We start from the raw sequence: 17,031 nt of genomic DNA, 5'->3' as shown, positions 1-17,031 counted from the left end.
CGTAGATTGGTACACAAATTTTTTGTGTTAGTATTATCTTTCAGTTGAGATTATTTCCCTAGATATAAGCTAAGGGACCTAGGAACTGTATAAAAAGTTAGATTCGGTATTTTTGACTTTTTTTTTTTTCGCTTCAAACTTCTAATAACTTAACTCTGCATCTTGTTTCGACTATTTTTGAAATTGAAAGTATGCATCTAGGACTAACGGTTGCGAAAATAGAAGACTTGCGGGTTAAACGCGGGCACGCTGTATATTAATAATGTACACATAAAAAAGTACGGTTGAATTATTATACGGCATAGACTTTTGTAAACATTTAATATTTCTGGAAATGAGGAATTGTTTGAATTTGTAAAATGAGACTTTAAATATCCTTGAGTGAAGACGAGCATTTTAAAATTTAAAAAAAAATTCCATTACTTACTGTGGTAAGGTTATTCTAAATTAACAAACGTTAATTAGCTAAAAAGTAATTAAAAATGAACAAAATTCTGTTACAAATTATTCGCGATATAAATATACTGTTACTTTAATGCATATAACTTTAACGCAAAAAAGAAAGTATAAATGACGAAAATTACTAGAATAAAGGCCCTTTCAAGGCGTTAAAGATTTTAAGAATGAAAATCAATGGAGATATGAAAATTTTGCCTAATTTCAGAAGAGTGCAAAACTGTTCAGAAGATTAATAAAAAAACTTTTGTGCTAAACTTATTTCATCTTTTGGACAAACGTTTCAAGAGAATTGATGCTTTTATAGCTTCATCTTGAAAAACAAGAACGTTCTTAAAAAATTATTATAATTCAAACCAATATCGTTTTAGAGGAAACCCCAGCACGCTTTATTATTTTAAGCCTCTTCATAACTTAACGTCAATTTTAAAAAGCACACTCGTCGGTGGCTTACCTGCAAAATCACAAACGATTTCTTGAAATATCAACAAAAAAAAAAAGTCTTAAAAATATTGCATCTATTAAAGTTGTTTTTTAGAAACTCATTACATCTTAGCATTGTTACTTTAAGTGCAATTTGAAATAAATAATTATCAATGGCAAATAAAAGAAATACATGAACATATTGTCTTCTATACGTTAATATTAAATAATATTCAATTAATTAACGTTTAATTTAAAACTGACAAAAAATGATGTTATTTTAGTTAAATGGGAATTCTCTTGAAAATATTTCATTAGGGGATATGGTTAAATTTTGTGGAGGATGATGGGTTAGTTATAGTCATTATTTGTGGTAAAAAAAAAAGGAAAAATATCTGCGTTCGGGCGGAGGGGGAGGGTATATCACCAAATCCTCTTCGATACGCCACTGCTTTTCCTTTCGAATTTCAGGCGTTAATCAGTCATTAATTTCTGATTTAAAATACTTGGTCTATGCATCAGCAATCAAATCTTAATGTTTTTAAAATTCTCGTTTGACAAATGAACTCGTTTCATAAAATATTCAGATTTATATATTGACACTTCAAAATAACAATACTTTGAATTTGTTAAATATGTAAGTCTAAGTCTAGCACTTTTTAGAGTAAAATTAACGATCAAGGTACAATCCACTTAGGAGCAATTAGAGCGAGGCCTATGACAACCTCACATTCAAAAAGTTGTACTTTTCATGAATCAATGTAATCTGCTCAAATGCGACAAATCCGTTTACAAGTTCCTGCTAATAACACAAATTACCATCACTGCGTCACTCACTCATTTACTCAATGTAAAATGACACTTCTGATCCAAAATTATTAATATTTAAACCCTCAAGTGTGCCATGTAACAGATTAAGCATAAAATGTAACGTTTGAATACTAATGATTTCTAAGTTTCGTGTGCTGTAATGCGTTCAAGCAATAAGTTTTGGAAATGATTGGATGCGTCCGAATAAAAAATGGGAGTGAGAGGCACGAAAATGCTAAATAATAAATAATATTTTGACCCTCTTAAAAATTTGGTTCAAGTACTTTTCTAAAATGGAATACTTGATGGAGGCAATCAACTATGGTTATATTGAGTAGGGTTAGGTAGGGGAAAAGAAGGTATGGGGGTAGAGGAAACAAACTCTATTACCACACCAGAGACAATTTTTGAAACTAAACTGTTGGTGAGTGTGAAGATTAGATAATATGTGCAATACAATCTAAGTATTCCGCGTGTTTCAAAAACAATTATGTAGGGTTCATCTTTGCTTGAAGATGACACTGCAAAAAAGGTTTTTTACAGTTAAGCATTCTAAACTGTTCTTGTCCAGCAGTTGCAAATATGAACAAATTCGTTTCACATAGTTTCACTTGTCCTGTGTAAGGTAGTTAAAAACCTTTATTTATAAATTTCACCTTCCCAGCTATTTTAAGTGCAAATTAGGTGCTTCCATAGATGTGTTGCAGTTAACAACAACTAAGTTTTTCATTCTTCCCATGAAGGGAGGCGGAAGGAGTAATTAAATTTTGATGCAAATTACATTTTTGTGTGTATTTTACATAAATATTTCTTGAAATTAAAAAAAGACATTGAATGCGGTTTTTAGATTTCAATGACTTTACATTACATTTGGAGGATTCATAGGGCCGAAGGTGACCTACGGCTGTTCGAGTAGAACTCATTTAGCTTCTAAACTAATTGGGTATATTCAGAGCTGCCAACTGCTACGAAAAAATCGTAGCTTCTACGAACGACAGCCTTAAACTACAAAGCTACGAAAACACGTCCAAAAATTACGATTTTCTTCATTTTTTATAACCCTAAAAAACTTCCCATCAATACAGATATTGTACACATTAGTAATCATTTAGTTAATCATGCTTTTGTACTAACTAATGTTCCAAATTTTTGCTTCAAAATAAGCAAAAAGAATTTATCATACTAAATGATAACATAATTAAAAATTTAATATTTTTTCAAATTTAACTGGAACTTGTCTTAATGTAAATTGATCGTGAATTCCCGAAAGTAACCATTCCATCGATTATACTCCCATCCCCCCTTTTAACAGAAAGTAAGATCATTCTGTAATCCAGTATATCCTCGTAATTTTTGCTGATCTTCTTCACTTGCCACTTCCTCAAAAAAAAAAAAAAAAAAAACACACACACACACACACATTCACACCAAACATTTTCAGCTCTACCTGTCAGAACGTTTTTAGAATTTTAGTTCCCTCTTCCATGTGCAAGTTTTCTTTTATAAAAAGACAAAAATAAAGCAAACAATATCACTCATAAAATTATTTTTAAAAAATCTTGCAAAAAAACGATTTGCCAGTTCCAGGGATTCATTCCTTACACTTTGTCTTGGTCCATTTTGATGCTAGGGTGCCTTTCTTTTTCTTCATATGTTTAACAAAAGAAACTTATTTGGAACGAACAAATTCGGAACGTACACTAAAAATGTACAAACTCCAACTTGACGCCATGAGGAAAGCACGTTTCTTAAAAATTGTCACAAAACTTGGGTATTTAACCTAATACTAAAAACAACTTTTAAAAAATCTCGATAATTCTCCCCCACCCCACCCTCCTCCACCTTAAATTTATCAGTTTGGTTTTGAAAATAGCAAGGGGGCGGGTGCTTTCTAGATTTTACTAACGTAACTTATTCATTACGTCTGTTACATTTGTTATGAAGCGCGTCGTTTTACCCCCCCCCCCGCCCTTGTGCAAAACTCTGCTACGAATTTAGATTTTCAAAAGTTGGCAGCTCTGGGTATATTACAGGGTTAGCATAAAAGAATATCCCGGTTTTAAAAATTTGTATTTCATAAAATATTACGCTTAGCACTGTAAATGATACATAAAAATAAAGATAAACGGTCAAAGTTTTTCTCACTCACAAATGTTCGATGTGTGCGCCTTTCGTAACGCGACATACATCTAACATACATTTTGGTGTGTTTCACTGTCAATTTCTCGTAATGCTACACATATGCAATCTTTCAGTTCTTGCAATGTTGTAGGCAATGGTGGTGTCTTTAACGAAAACAACACTGTCTGTGACGAAACCCCATATAAAAACAATTACATGAGGCTAGGTTTGATGATCTGGTTGGTCAACGCATGAAGGGTAAATTATAATCACCTGCACGGCCAATCTAGCGTTGCGGAACGTCAGAGGCCATTTTTATACATCATTTATAACGGTAAGTGTAACAGTTTATGAAATATAGATTTTTAAAACCTGGATATTCTTTTATGCAACCCTGTGATGTTATCTACCTATATCCAATACGTGGCGAAAGAAATCAGTTTCCAATTATTTACTCTATTGTCTCCGGGGCAAATAGAAACACTATGGTGCAATTTTAACATTATACCAGCAAAACATTCTTATTCTTTGAAAAAAATTGTTACCACTACTTACACCGACAATGAATTTCATTAAAATGTACTATTTCATAGAAAGCTATTACGAAGTCGGTAGTTCATTTCTGAGATAGCTGACGTACTACTACGTTACGACTTATTACTACGTTATAGCTGACGTACTACTTGATTGATAGATAAATACAATTGATAAATCATATCAATTTATTTATATGCAAATGCGGATATCGAACAGTATTTTTTGTGGAAAAGTATCTACATATCATTCCCCGACAGGTAAGTTCTCGATCATTTTGTCGACTTATTTAGTAGCTAGTGTATCAACCCAAATTATATACTAAAGTTCAAAGATAAACTTTTGTCTCAGCGCTACAGAAAAATAAAACAGATGAGCTGCAATATTTTACTATATGCAAGTTACTACGAATGATTCATTCGTCTTCGAAACGCTATCTATCCATAAGTATCACACGCACAACGATGAAGAACTTATGAAAACAACCACAAATTCATCAAGATTTGGAATTGTGTTCACCAGGTGGTAACACAAGTGCAGTACTTTCAAAATGGAAACAAAACGAGCTGATGTGTGCATCACATGACTTCCTTTTACTCCAGTTTAATGTCATTTTCCCATTATTGGCAATTTTAACGTGATTCAATAGTTTACTCTCTAAATATCACCAACAGTGGCAAAATCGAAACCAGATTTAAAAAAAAAAAGAAAAAACGCCAAATTTGTCGCCAAGTTGGCAACAAAATTTGGCGACCAAAAGACTGGCGATATATCGCTAAGTGTCCGCCAAATCATTACACCACTTGAGTTTACATCGAAATTAACTATGATTTTCCTCCAAAAAGGGGCAAAAGACCCCCTTAGGAGCATCCGAATGCAACCAAAAGGGAAGGTGCACAACTAGACCCCACTAGGAGCCTACGTACCAAATTTCAACTTTCTAGGACGTACCGTTTTTGAGTTATGCGAGATACATACACACATACGCGCATACATACGTACATACATACGGACGTCACGAGGAAATTCGTTGTGATTAACTCGGAGGTCGTCAAAATGGATATTTCGGGTGTCTGTACGTTCCTAGGCATATATCCACGTGTGGTCGAGTCGAAAAAACAACAACATTCATTGGGGGGGGGGGGGTAAGCAAAATAGAAATTGAGGCCGATTTTTGAGTGAAATTTTTTTCGCGAGTACAATACTTCCTTTTTTGTAAAAGGAAGTAAAAAATAAAAGAGAAGCTGTTTTTTAAATTTTTTTCGTGGGTGTGTTTTACAGTATATGTGATGTTCAACTGTTTTTGCAGTGCTTTCGAATCATGTTAATGTCTTTGTTTACTTACTACCACAATCAAAAGAATTAGAAGAACTTAAGGATGGCATACATGCCGCGGTGATGACCGCCATGTATGCCATCCTTTATACGGAGTATATGGATGATCGTTATATGGAGTAACAGTCCCACATATTTAGCAGCATAATAATAATGGTCGTTCCTGCTGCATATGTAGTATTATGTAGAGGGTTTCTTTTAACGCTTTTGGTAATAGGGGGACGTAAAGAAGGTCATTAATGTAGTCCCACACAGCAAAAACACGCACCAAAAAAAAAAAAAAAAGAGCGCTTTTCTTCTTTTGTCTCCATTTAAAAAATACTGCACTTGCATTACCACATGGCTATCACAATTTCAAATCTTAATGAGTTAGGGTTAATCTTCATACATTCCTCATTGTTGTATGTGCAATACTTTTGAATACATAGCGTTTCCATTACGAACGAATCATTTGTAGTAACCCTGTGCATGAACTTGCCACAACCCTCTTCTCCTGGATTTTAAAATGGCTATACAAAAAAAGCAATTGATGTGTTAAATCATCCCGAAGAGGGTAATAAAATTTTGATCTTAATCAATTTCAGCGAAGTGGGGTTGCTTTAGGTACGTAATGATCCTCGTTAAACAGGTCTCGCTTAACAATTCGAACAAACATAAAAACGTCCAAGAAAAGAAAAACTGTGTTGAAAGTGAAATTAAACAATAACGACTTCACTATTTTTACACGATCAAATTAAGTTTCGAAATACAAAACAAAGATCTTTAAGCAGCTTAAGATCTTGTCTTCCTTGTGAAAAATCTATTAATAAAGTGATGGCATTTCTTTCCGATATATCTCATAAAATGCTCCAGCAAACACTATATTATCTGCTACTTTGGAAGCTCAATTCTGCCAATCCAACCGTAGGAAATATGCTGAAATCGTAAGTATAAGAAGTCTTCCAGTAGGTAAGTAGGGAAGGTTGGCTCCAGGGAAACGTATGGAAGCAAGGAAAATTTCTACTCAAGGTCTTTTCCTTCAGTATCTGGAGTTCCATCTCGTTCGCACGTAATCGAAATCCGGAAGCTATAGGAAGGAAGGAAATTTCAAAGCCAATTGTGCTCTTTAATCATAAAGGAAATTTACAAATATTATATATATACTATGTATAGATTCAGCTTATGATATTAATCAAGTAAATGAAGTATTTTAATCCCATTAATTTTCGTCTCTTCCTCTTATGATTCTTATTCTGATCTTCGTAAACAAGAATCTGGGCGAAGATTTCAGCTGAAAATGTGAAAACAGTAATTTTAAGACTAAGCTGTAAGTATGTTTTGAAGACAGAAGAACAGAGTGTTTTGCCATCAAACTTGTTTTCGTCTTCTTTTCCGATGCTTACCTTTTTAAGGAGCTTATTGCCAATTTTAGTTTCCGTATTTCCTTATTTACACTTTCGGTGTTAAAAGCTTCTGGTGAAATGACATACTTGCTGACTTCTTTAAGTTGAAAACATGGAAACTAAACTTAATTATTCCAAACCATCTTTATATATTATTTCTGTAACCTGTTTTTTGTTCCTACGCGAGATCTTTCTCAATTCTTGATCGATTTCTTTGATTTACCCCTCATTGTAAAGCTTATCATGTAGACTAATGACGAAAAATAGACCCACAGTCTGAAAATTGTTTTTTTTTTTCTGTCAAAAAACCTGTTTTATACAGCACTGGACTGAGATTTTCGGTTAAAATTATGAGTTTAACTTGTACTGTTGTTGGCAGAGCAGTATTGCTCGATTGGAATATCGTTCGACTGGTAACCTGAAGAACGAGTGTTCGGGCCCACCCCGGATGATCTCCATAGAAAAATTAGGCAAATATCATGCACTACATGGATACTAATAAACAATAAATAACACAAGTGAGGGAATAAAATAAATGAGATACGGGGGAACGCTCCTTGCTGTTACGAAAACTGGATGCAACATGTAGCTAAATTGATTCTTAAATGTAAGTTTTTTTTTTTTTTTTTTTTTTTTTTTAAGCTTTGCCTTTGGTCAGAAAACTAAAACATCATTTAAGCGAAAATATATGTATCAGGTTTAAGATTTCAGACTACAATGGAATAATTTTTGTTCAGAAAAAAAAAAATCGTATATTGAAATGTAGATCTTCTAATGACAGTTTTTGACCCTTTGGACAAATAAAAAAATTACTACCCCCAATTTGAAATTACGCTTTTCATTTAGTTAACTTAAGAATATTTATTAGAATATGAAGTAAAATATTGAAATTACTAACAATTGATGGGTAAAATATATTGTTTTCCCTTCTTTCGGCAAAAAACAAAAAGCCAGTTACATTTTTACTACATTCGAAAAGCTGCGCTTAAAAAATGAACATAATTTAACTGATTTTGTATTTTAACCATTCGGTTAAATGATGAACACATGCTGCCATCTAAGCCGTAACGGTTCAAGCAGCCTCGATAACAAAATGTATAAATTTTCAAAAAAAAATCACTTCCCTTCAATATCTTACATATTATTTCTATGGATTATTTTTTTGTCGGTACGCGAGATCTTTCTTATTTCGTGAAGAAATTCTCCCTTATTCTAAAGCTTATCGGGCCGGCTAATGACAAAAAATAGACCTATGGTCGTTTTTTTTTTTTTTTTTTAATAAAGCTCAAAAGCATTGGGATTAGTTCTTCGGTTTCATTGATAAGTTTTTTTTTTTTTTTTTTGGTAGAACGTTCGGCTATAAATTAGCTGAACTTCGGGTCCGTCATTATAGCTAATTTAGATTAATATTACGCTTTACATGTATAGTGCAGCTCTGGTTAGTTGAGCTGTGACCTTGACTATGTATACCTGTTTTAGGGGTAGTTGAGTGAAAAATAGACGGGTTATTGGCTTGGATTTTAGTTGGAATACTTTTGAAAAACTACTAAGAAAGTTTCTTAACTGAATTTAGCGCCAATTACCCCTCCCTATTTACCGTAACAGAGGTAAACATTGTCAGAGTCGAAGCTCAACTTCTCAGAGCCTCACAATGCTTATAACATACAACAGATAACACAAATAAGGCAATAACATAAATGTGACGGGAATGCTCGAATGCTCCTTGATGTTCGTGACTCGTTTATGCAGGCTACAGTTATTATTCAGATAAATTTACATTTAATCCAAAGGTTTTCCCTCTGTTTTTTACAGCTTTGACTCCATTCAGATTACTGAGCATGATGTAAGCGTAAAAATAATATTAGATTTAAAAATTCAGACCTCAAGGGAATCTTTTTTGCGGAGAAAAACTAAAAACATAGACGCTCGGGCTTTTTTTTTTTTTTTTGGCATAAAGCTTTGTTGCTGTTTTTTATTACACATTGCTTCAGTGAATAGCATTCGAAAACGAAGGCGAAGTTGCTCGGTTGGTTGGATTTTCGTGATGATAATCAGAATGGCGCCTGTTCAAATCCGTGCCAATAAATATCTCTTTTATGTTTCTTTCTTTTTCGTCAGAGGCTCGCATAGGCAAGATTGTATTTGCCACAACCCGTTTTTTCACATGCACAATTACTGATTTTTCACGAGTCACTCAGTCACACTTTTAATGATATTTATGTTTGCATTGAAAATACGTACAACCAAAAAGTGAGCGATGATTACATTATCACAACGTTGTATTTAACGAGGATTTGTCGCTGATGTCATCAAATTACATGCCTTCTTTTGTGCATTTACGTTTTTCTGTTTACTTAAATCCGTTTACTTTTTTCGATTCTTCTTCATAATGTTCTTTGAAAATTTTAAAGAGAGAAATGCCACATGAAATGATTCGAAACAGAGTGCGGAGTTCCGCACGGGTCGACTAGTTTTTTGAATATTCAAGCAGGTTTATAAGAACGTTTTTTTTTTTTTTTTTTTTAAATTTATTTATTCATTTTTTTTAATTCGATTGAAATTTCTTTCTTTCTTTTTTTTTTTTTTTTTTTGCAATCTTGTCCTAAGCTGATGGGACATTTGTTACGCAACTTCTGGTACAGATGTTGTCTCCACCACGATAGTGTCAATAGACTCGCCAGTCAAAAATCCCTTCGAACTAGCCATGAATAAGCACCAAATAAGAATTCCAGCAATTCAACTAGGTTAAAATTACGAAATTAAACAGTGCACAGTTCTTGATTAACTTCTTCATTGCTGAGTATTTTCATTGCTACTTCTCTTGGGAATAGCTAGTTTAATCTATTCCAAATGGGTGACAAGAGATATTTGTTAAGTTTCAATGATCTAGGTCTATCTCTTAAGCTCAGGTTTCCTAGGAGCGAATCGCCGATCTTCGACGTCGCTCCTCGCCATGACGCTGAAATCAAAGTCAAGTGGCATCCGGCGTGGCCAATCACGGCAGTGATTTAGCTCGGGCGCGCATGCGCAGAAGAATCAAGTTTTTGCCTCGGTGAGGAGCGACGCCGACGATCGGCATATTCGTTTCTAGGAAAACGAAGGTTTTAGGTACGAATAAATAGAAGCTCAGCGTTGAATTTCAATAAATTGTAGCAGTCGACAGCTCAGTGATCACGGAATGGCGCCAAGTGCTCAATCAGCAGCAGTGAAAAAGTTATGGTTATTTAGAAATATTTTTAATTATTATATATTTCGTTCACTAATGTCCATCACAGTGATTATGGATTGAAGTATCATTGTTGATGTCATCAAAGACTTGAAAAGTACCTAAATATACATAGATATTTTCATAAGGAAGGTGTTAAGTGCTCCAGAGACAAAGACGCTTTTCCAAAGCTACTCAAACTTTCTTCTTTGCAATGCAATATTACTTTATGTTTTTATTTTATTAATTGATCACTTTTGCGTGTGTTCTTTATTCATTTCTTTATTTTTAACAGTATTTTATTTAGCTATTAACCATACGCATTATTTTTCAACTAGTTAAGATTATTATTTCAGACCAAGATTGCCTTTTTCTCAACTTTTTGTCGTTTAAGTAGAACTATTAATTTCCAGAAGTTCTTAAGATTCCGTTCGCTATAATTTCCACTTATATAGATGGTATTTTTTCTCATAGCAGAAGCAAATTTTTTATCATGCTTTCCATTTGTACATTTAGGGTATAAGTGGTAGACACGCCATATGAGGTGAGACGTCATACCTTCGGAACTTCAATGATTAAGAAAGATATGGCCATATTTTTAATTGTTTTTATTTATTCATAGATGCGTCCTTCTTAACGCGTCAGTTCTTGTTACTGCGCTCGAGTGAAACGTGTGTATGACGAAAAGATAATTTTAGTGCGAGCATTTTTCGACGAAAATTTTGAGTCGCTGCGATTTCAATAAACGTTAAATGTAAAACAAAGACACCATAAGGTGTTTTTAATGCTTTTTTTAGCTTGTTATTAACTTATTTTAACTACATTTTGCAATATATGTTTTAATACTTGCGTACTTTATACCTATGTAGCATCTCCTCCACATAATGAGGAGAGATGCCGAACTTTCCAAAAGTGTAAATAAAGAGGTGTTTTGTTTATATATTTTTTTACAATTTCGAGAAAATATGCAAGGAAGCATATGGTAATCACTTGGGGGAATAAAGAGAGAGCAGTGGAGTAAAGAGAACTTCATTCTGGCTGTTGAAAATGTAAAAAAGGAGAAATATCGAAAAATGAAGCTCAAAAACTTTATGGAATTCCGAGGGAAATGCTACATTAGATTTGAAAGCTTGTAGAATGGTCCCATGCGATCCTAATGCTATTTCAGGCCATTTCTTTTCTATATCTAATTTAATTGAAGTAGATACTCCTGACATTCCTCTTGAAAGTACTGCCACTCCAGCTCTATCTCCACAAAAAACCATTAACTTCCAGACAAACATGCACTAGTGAAGAAACTATTACAAAGATTCATCAGAAGTCTTATCCAATCCCAAAACAACCTAGCTCGACAGTGAAGCACAAACAAGTTGCTTGTGTGCGCGGAATGTTGGGAAAATTGTTGCCAAAAAAAAACTGACTGCATTAAATGTTCCTTATTCTAAAAAGGGCTGCATGAGTCATGTATAATGTACACTCCGCATTGTAATAATCGTGGTAGGGAAATAATCCGCAAAAAGATCTAAAGAAAGATATAATGACATATTAGGCATGTCTCCCACACTATATGGCGTCTCTCCCACATGTTATGGGAGAGATGGCCTATTGTCAACTTACGATTTTTATTTTTTTATTTCTTTTTTATATAAGTCTAAAGCTCGTTAATGGTAATTTTAATCCGTAATAATAAGTGTTACTCTAAAATAAAACATAAAAGGTTGATTTATATTGGAATTTTAATTTTTTATCTAATTTCTACAAAAAGAATGGCGTCTCTCCCCCCTTTGACCCTATAGAGATTTATTTCATAGAAAAGATTAGTGATTTCGAAGAAAAGTGAACACGTTTTTAATAGTTTTTTAGGAGTGGAAAGTAAAGTTTTTAAACAGAAAAAGTTTTTTACTTTAAAATCTTTTCTTAAATAATTATTTCATTATAAATAGAGTGAGTATTCAATCTCTACGCAAATAAATAGTTTTGTTTCGACGGAATCTTCTAAGCCAGTTCACAATTCAACGAAAACCCCTGTTAGCATTAAGAGTGTAGATAGAATTATTTCAAAGACGACAAATCGTTATACTAAAGTGGTAAATATTTTATAAAAGATGTCAGTAGCTGAAAGAAAATGTAGGTTTGAGTTTATTCGTCCAAATGTAATACCCTATCGGAAATGTCTTTATGGCAAAATGAAAACTTCTCAAAATCACTTGAATATTTCTAACACAGATAATTCAAATGAAGTCATTATTTAGTCATGAATTATCATTTAGTCATGTTTTAAAGCAATGAATTTTTAGCAGCATGTTTTAAAAACTTTCTTTCGAAATGCTCTACCCTTTAAACCATTAGAAAGAATTAAGCAATTGTCGTGTTCTAAATTGTTCCGTTCCCAGTAGAATATTACTACCTATTCCCCTTTCGCGCTGCATGCAAGATACGTGATAATGCCGGCCATAAAAGCGTACGAATGTAACGCTAACAAGCCACTTAGTTGAAATTGTATGGCGTGAATAAGGGGTCCGGCAAGATTGAGGTCGTTTTTTGGTACAAAGCATAAAATTCCTACGTATCATCGACCTGATTATTTCCGGATTGTCAAAATCATCGCTCTCACAAGGTTGCGCCGAAAACTGAGACTTATCGGTCAATAATCAATGTGAATAAGTATTTGCTCAATGGTAAAGTTGTAGTGATTGTTAGACAATCGCTCCACTAAGCAAGGTAAGTGGGGACATTGTGTGAAACATGGTACTCTTGGTATATAGCATAAAAACAAAAGAAGCTATTTTGTGTTCAGCGTGAACTTGGAGTTTGCTATGGAACTTAAATTAAATCAGCTTAAAATTTAAGTCATTACTTGCTCTATTAATACAAATAAAATCAGTACAGTAGGTTAACAGAACTGAATAATATAAGTAGAAGCGATTTTTTAAAGGATTGTTTGCTTGTTTATGCATAGGTAAAATTTGCTAGAATGCGCTTTTAATTATGGTTTTACTAAAGTTTTGCGTAAAGTTGTTGTTTTCGAGATTTTTCAGCATTGCATTACATACATTAATTTAAAACTAGGGGACCCCCTCCCTGCTCGTTTCGCTTGTCAACCCCCATTTACCAACTGCGGCGGGTGACAAATGATGATTTTATTGCTTTTACTTCTGGACGTCCTCACGAAATCTTGGATATCTAGCCTCTTTTTATTTAGAAGGGTGAGACAGGGTGAAATGGTTTTCCCTGGATGTCCTAGATCTAACGATATCAGTAGACATTCACAGTCCAAATGAGATAGGGTTACAGACACACAGACAGACGCGCACAAGTTTTTATAATATAATATGTAGTAAATGCTAACAGCATAAAACAAATTGTTACCTTAATTTTTATATGGTTGTATAAAAACGTTGGGCTTAGAACTCTTCCAACCTAGATACAGAGTACAAAAGCATTGAAATAATACCGGTTTCAGATATTTTTTTTCTTCTATCGTGTCAAAATCGCAATGAATTGTTTCGTTAGGCAGGATGTGTAAAAGTTTGTGTTTGGTATTTTCAAGGCAAGATATCACAATTATCACAATTCTTTGAAAAATGTTAAATTATTTAGTCATTGAAAATAAATGAAGTTTATTGATCAGTACCTTAATGGTTGCAGAAAATGGTTAACAACAAACACGTAGCTTACAAAACCATTTGTTCTTTTCTTGAACTTTTATAATTTATTTCACGCCTGTGAATAATTTTTTCCCGTTTAAAATATTTTTCTTTAAGTTGTAATTTATTCTATAAGGATTTTTTTTTCTTTTTGAAGATATTATTCCGCCATCATTTTTATCAGCAGTGTGTTCCGTTAAAAAATTGTCAGAAATGGTAATATTATTTTAACTGTCCTTTTTTTTTTTTTTTTTGCCGTAAAAACTACTAACGATCACAAAAAAACTAAACTGACGGTAACGAAATGCATGAAGTGATTCTTCGGGATATTACTAACTTATCTGAGTTCGAAGAATTTCCTAGTTGGTGCTTATTACTACAGCATCATTTTGAACTAGAACACTTTCGGCTGTAGATACAAGCTTTGAAAAATCAAATATTACATTTATAGGGACATTTAATGCTGGCTCAGATAGGTTTTCTACTTGAGCAAACTCAGTAAGCCTTCAATTTTTCCAACCATCTGTCTGAACAAGCTTCATGCAAAGTAATTTTTCTCAAGTATTATATGCTTCATTTGCCAAAACGAAGACCCATCCTTATCGTAGTTTTCAGGATTGCGAAGCCGAGTCGGGAGTCGAAGGCTTAAAATTCCAGGGCTCAGAGCCAGAGTCGGTCATTTTTCCCACAAACTCCATCATGCCAGTGCTGTGGAGGGTGCCGTGGCCGCCTGATCGGTGAGGCATCGGACTTTTGACCGGAGGATCCCGGGTTCGATCCTCGCTGGTCGAAGATCTACCGTCTTCATTAATGGTGACTGGGGGACGTTAAATATGCTCGTGGTCACAAAGTCCTCCAAGTGAAGCGATACCTCTGGGGGTGCTGGACCAGGGATTGCTCGCTTTCTGGTCTGGCTCAAAAAAATCAATGCTGTCTTCAAGGTCCCATCCAACTGGTTAAGCGACAAACAGTGGTAGGACTTTGGAGTGAAAAGTGCTTGCGTAGTCGGAGTCAGACTGATTTTGGTGTAAAGGAATCTGAATCGGAGTTGGAATTAAAGGCTCTGAAATTCCCGGTGTTGGAATCAGAGCCAGAGTAGATCATTTTCGCTCTGACTCCGCAGCCTTGGTATTTTTCTCAAATCGTGGTTAATCTTCTTTTCTTGAATTAACACATAATTCAAGAACTTATTTTCAATAGAAGATGTCTGTAGATTTTTGTCTGAACTCTAAGTTTACCAAGTTTCCTTCAGAAGGCTTATTAAAACTATACAACAACAACGTTGATTTTACTGAAGAAAGAAACTCCGTAAATTTTGTTTCAAATATTCGATATGTGAACCTTTCCCAATAAGATGAGGCACCCCTCCATTATCTAACAGAAGTTTACCATTGCCTCAATACGAGCTTCCTGGTCGTTGGATTGGACGAAGTTCTAATGATGAGAACCGTTTTCTTCCGTCGCCACCACTTTCTCCGGATCTAACCCCATGCGGTTTTTTTATGTAGTAACATCTAAGATCCTGTGTTCGTGCCCCCTATGCCACGTAATTTATAAGATTTACGCCAACGGATTATATCCACATTTGCTGCCATTGATCGTGAGACTTTACAGCAAATGAAACAAGAATTAGACTTTAGACTTGGTACCTGCCGCATCAGGAAAGGTTCACACGTAGTGAAACGAAACTAGAAGAGTTTCTTCCTCCACTAAATTCTACTTTGTTGCTTCATCGTTAACAAGTTAGTCTTAATAAGTCTTCCAAGCCCCAGAAGGAATAGTGACAGGAAACAATAGTGGCCTATCCCCTGAATCAATCGAAGCAAAATTTTAGATATGGTTATTCGATTGTGACGATTTTAAACAATGCAGTGCTCACAGTTATGGTTGCAAAACTTAATTTTTGACAGGCAACACTCATTTTTTCCTTGTGTAAGTTGATGAGCCAATCGAAGAACATAAATAGTGTTGGAACAATGGGCGAGTGACGAAAATGGCCGGCGCAAAGCATTGTCAAAGAAAAGCATTATAAAGGACACGAAAGAGGAGGAGTTATAACTAACTTTTCATAACTCAATGGGTAAGATGAAGCCCAGTTGCGCGCACGCTGCAGGCCCGGGTTCTATTCCCGGGTCGGACATGGTCGACTCAGAAGTTCATCCCTTCAGGTTCGATAAAATGAGCACCAAGCGTGCTTGGGAACTAAACCCTGAGGGTTCCGCGTTCGGCTGAGCACCTAACCGGAAGATCTGCCTAGCACCCCAAAGCCCTTGGTCAGAAAGACTGAGGTGTGCACAGTAGGTCTTGGTCCCATAAGCTGTCGTGCCACTGGGTTTGTTTTTTTAGATAGTAGTAGAAGCGCCAACCACATGACATCATGAAAAGAGCATTACTGATGAAAAACTTTTACCTAAACAGTGAGAAAAGCATGTTTCTTCAGTCCGGTGTTTGAATGCGCCAATGAAAAATATTAGCCACATGCCAATTGTTCCAACGCCCGTTTGAAGTTTTTCAATACACTGATTAACTGGAAGCTCCAAGAATACCTGTCACTTTTTTTCATTTCATAGGTATCCATATTCCTTTGGAGTGATAACTAATTCTATTCATATAACGATTCTAACTTTATTGATATTTAAAGACGCGACGGAATAAATAAAGTAAGAAATAACAACGTCAAAAAGCACGAATTACAGATTACTGCAGACACGCGTTTTGGCGTTACAGAGTAACTGACGAGTATTGTCGCATTCTAAATTATTATGTATGCTTCTGGTGTATAGTGTGTAACAAAATTAACTGTCTTAACGGTGAGTGGTAAAAGAACTTACTAAAATAAAGTTATTTCAATATACATAGGGTCAGAAAGCAAACGGTGCTACCCCGTAGAACAACTATGGCAAAAATGGAAAACACAAAAATTACGATAAGCAAAAGAACAAAGCTTTTATCATTGAAAAGTTTACAACAAATATTCAAACCAGCTACCGCAACAGCTTCAAAAATCTCCAGTGATATTCGACCTCACATTGTATGGTAAAACTTGTGTTGATAAGTTCTACCACTCCTTACAGTTTTGTAACACCCTGTAAACTGAATTATTGTAAATTGTGCACGA

Source organism: Uloborus diversus, chromosome 3 (assembly GCF_026930045.1).
Source record: "Uloborus diversus isolate 005 chromosome 3, Udiv.v.3.1, whole genome shotgun sequence".
NCBI classification, from domain to species: domain Eukaryota; kingdom Metazoa; phylum Arthropoda; class Arachnida; order Araneae; family Uloboridae; genus Uloborus; species Uloborus diversus.
Note: the sequence above shows the minus strand (reverse complement) of the source record.